Below are 4331 nucleotides of genomic sequence, written 5' to 3' on the forward strand. Positions count from 1 at the left end.
GTAAACTCCGGTACATATCATACTGGAGTTTATTGCTCCCAGGTGCTGTGTTTATATGTGCGCCTGGGACTGCAGCATGTTGAGTCAGGTTGGAGTAGCCCTGACTGGTAGGGTGCGCAGGGAGTCAGCCTGCCAGCCTGGGGCTGCTCTGACCCAACTCAGCGTGCTGTGGAGGGGCTGGCTTGGGCATGAGAGTCCTTCATTGTGAAGCTAGCTGGCAGGCAGTCCCTGCACTGAAGCACCCTCATGCCTTAGCCAGCCCTGCCAGCATCTACATGTGCATTGCTGGGCAGGAAATAACGCCACTGCAGGATAGTACTCATGTTTAAAAGTACTTACCTATGGCAGGGGTTTATTAGTTTACTGTGGCCTAATAGGCCCGCATGTGTAGATGCTGAAGCTTTACTGTAGAGCTGACTAATCATGTAGACGTATCCAGAGTACATCTCAGAGAACGTCTCATGTAGATGTATCCAGAGGCTCTGAGAACACAGGGTTTCCTCAGGTCTTTTCCTAGGAACACTGCCCTTCTAAATACTGAATCCTCACACATACACTTTGCGAATGCACTCAAATCTGACACCACTTTGTTCTGTGAACCCAGAAGGAGAGCAAGGGAGGAAGCTTTGTAAATCTTTGCGTTGTCTTTCCTTGTAGGATCATAAGAAAGTAGAGCTGGTTGGGATTTCAAGAGGTCACCTAGTTCAACACCCTGCTCAAAGCAGGATCATCCCTGACTAAACCATCTCAGCCAAGTGCTCTTGAAAATTATCCTCCTCTCTTATTGCTTGGTGTATTGAATTATTAGTGTTGTGCTAATTAAGGCCAGTTTGGTTATCTGGACAGTCTGTTACTTGCTTAACATTTCTTAAATTTCTTAAATTTTGTTTAGTAAATTAATTGGTTAATGGGGCAAGAATCATTTGACTTCCCATTAGTAGAACATAGTCCTTGAAGTAAGGTGTTTTCTAGCCCCACATGGGCTTAAAGTCCCCAATGAGGGAAGTCCTTCAGCCCTCCACACTGGGAGCCTCTGATGTTCTGTGTCAAACAGCCAAGCTGGAGCTGCCAGGCACAGGGTTTGAAGTCCCTGGCTCTTTGTCACAACTTGACCATCAGCCCCAGCCACAGATTTGATTTAAGACACTGTAGAAACCAGCCATTAAACTGTTCTACAGTACACATGGAACACTTTTATGGCTTGTTTGCCATTTTACGGCACCTTAAATTGGGTACACATGTAGCACCCTGCCATTTATGCTATGATTAACTTGTTGGGGCACCTTGGGTTGCCATCAGATCTTCGAAGGGTTTCATGAGGTGAGAGATAAGTGAGGTGTTAGGAGATAAGCAGACAAACTAAGCAGTTACGCCCAGGCTCAGGCCTGTCCCTGCCTGGACAATCCCCCATTCCCACTGCCAGGCCCCTCTACAAGGAAGTAAGCACTGTAATCTATAAATTAGTTTTTGGAATTGGGTGCCACTCCATTCACCAAGTTATGGAGGGGTGACTTTAGTCCAGTGAGGGGTGCCTTGAGTCCATAAGAGTTGAGAACCACTGGTGTAACTTGACTTGAAATAGGAGGACTGGGCCCCACACTCCACTTTGATGTGGACTTCAGGCTGATCAGGAATATCTTAAGTATAATCTATTCTGTAGTTCTGCTGGAATAATACAAGCATAGGCTCTGTCTGGCTACATATAGGTATTTTTTGAAAACTTTATTAATGAATCCAACTTATAAAATACCAGATGCAACATTCAAAAGCATCCAGGCCCCCAAGATATATACAATGACACATACCAACCAAGCAGTCTCCAACCAAGACTGCTACCACAACCCAAATCAATGTCCATGGAGGTCTTGTGCTCCTTTCCCTTCCCCTCTCCCCTCAATTCCTGACAGTTCCTCGATGCCTCCATTGATGTAAGCTTTTGTGTTGCTTCATCTTTATATAATAATTTACCTTCTCCTCCCCAGAATTCCACGTAATACACTTCTCACTATCCTCTACTCATTTCTACCCACAAACCTCAAATTCATTCCCAACTATTAATTCATAAACTTGGACTTCCGCATTCAAAAACATTTCTTAAATTTTCTAGTTTGGAGACAGGAAAAGATTGTCTTTTAGCAAATTCCAAAAATTTCCATCAGATTTCTAACCAACTTTTTTGCTCTCTCCCCTACAGAACATTGACTTCATAGGACAACTTTTCCATCACTAAAACTTCCCAAACTTTTTAAAACCAAGCCGTGATTTTAGAGGTGTCAATTCTCTTACAGGCTTTTGCAATTGTAATTCTTGCAGCCGCTAGAAGATGATACACATATGTTCTCAGGAAGGTTCAGTAGGAACACTAAGGGGTTGTCTGATAATTGGCCTATTATTTCCCTCACCGTGTCTCTTTTTAGTCAACACCATGTCAAAACTGAAATACTGCATCTATTAATATCCCTTGCTTAGCATTCAGTCATATAGACTTTACTCAGAGTAATCCTTACCCATCAACTTAGTCCCATTGAAATCAACAGGACTCCAACCGTGAGTAAAGACTACACCCAAGGGTGATGCCCCAACATCAGAGCCCTCACATCTTACAGCTTTTGTTGGCAATCTGCTAAACATCCATATAAAAAACCTAGTGTGCTGGTATCCTGCTCCTTTGAGTGCTGACACAGTACTTAAAGGTTCACGGGTGTCAATAGGAATTTTGCATGAATAAGGCAAGTATTTCTTTCCCCAAAAGTGTTATTTGGCTGTGTAGGCTGGAACTCCTCATCTGGAAAATATTCAGGGGATGAAGTTTGAAAGAAGCTGTGTAATTAGAATAAGCAATACAGGTAAATGACATCAGCTAATGAAGTTTTCAATTTTATTGTTATTAAAAGTTCATTATCAAATTGGCACAACACATAAAAATAGATATGTGGTCAATGATACATATTATTGCCAGATCATTTCATGCATACCTTTTCCAAAATCAGAAGGTAACTTACACAAAGCATCCCATTGGGCTAACTGCTATTTATAATCATTATTATTGCAGCATGGAAAGACTGCTGTATGTTGGCTGCACTCAAATGGGTAATGCAAGTTACCTTAATTCATAGTAAATTCACAAAAACAAAATATACATGTAAACAGATGCACACATTTTTAGAGTATGTCTCAGGTGAAAAAAGTAGAAGTCCAAGAGAAGAGGCTAGTCCTAACTCCTCTAAAGTTGAAGGAAATTTTGGAGCATGATCCAACTCTGTGCTGATAGATCCAATAGTGCTACCAACAGAAACCAGGCAAATCCTGTGGCAACACGGGACTCTGTTACTTTGATGTTGAACATGTTGCTGGGTACCAGGCAGCAGGTGATCACTAACTTTATTTGCTCATAGAACCAGTGGTTGATGGTAGGAGCTAAGAGGGCCTATCCAACCAAGGCAATAGCTAAAGTTACATTCTTCCCCATCTGGGCTGGCTGTAGTTATGAAGGCCAGGTAAAGATGCACCTTATAGATTAACTAAATCCAAGCTTTCGTAAGTTTGAGTCAGAACTTTCCTAAATAAGTGCCGAGCAACTTTTACTAAACAGAACTGTATTTTTCTGCTTCACGTGAGACCTCAGAAATCAAAATCACATTATGGAAATAATATAAGGTTACTAACTGTATCTCAACTTATGCTGGGTATAAAAGCTTTTCTCTAGTAGCTGTTTCACATAGCAAACATATAGGGCCACCATCAGCCTGATTCTGGCATCATTTACAAAAGCGTAATTCTTGTAATTAACCTAAATGATTATGGTGCCATGAACTACAGGCAAGTTGCCACCATGTATGTAGGAATCCCATGAATTTCAATGGGAGCACCATGCATGGAGCAGCCTATGTCAAATGCACCATTTGATTGTCTTCATTACAGAATACTGTGGCAGTGTGGCTCTCTTTATTCTCCCCTAAGCTCTCTTCTTTACTTCAGAATCTGTTTTGAGCAAGGAAGGGTGGAAGTTACAGGATGGATGTTAAGTAAGTGCAGAGCTTCCAACTTCAACAGCAACATTGTCTTTAAAAAACCGTGCTGGGTGTGGGAGGTTACAATTTACAGTATGGGGAAGACTACACCTTCTCAGACAGTCTCCATAACCCCATGTCTTATTTTTGGTCAAGCTTTGATGTAGCTCTCTGCCTCTGAGCTCATGCTCTGTTAGTATTGTCATACAGTACGCTATCACAATGATATGACTGTGACTCGCATGATCGGGGGCAGCAGGACAGGCCCTATGAGGAGAGGCTATGGGACCTGAACCTGTTCAGCCTCCACAAGAGAAGGCT

Source organism: Crocodylus porosus, unplaced genomic scaffold, assembly GCF_001723895.1.
Source record: "Crocodylus porosus isolate Cpor-Errol unplaced genomic scaffold, CroPor_comp1, whole genome shotgun sequence".
NCBI lineage: Eukaryota > Metazoa > Chordata > Crocodylia > Crocodylidae > Crocodylus > Crocodylus porosus.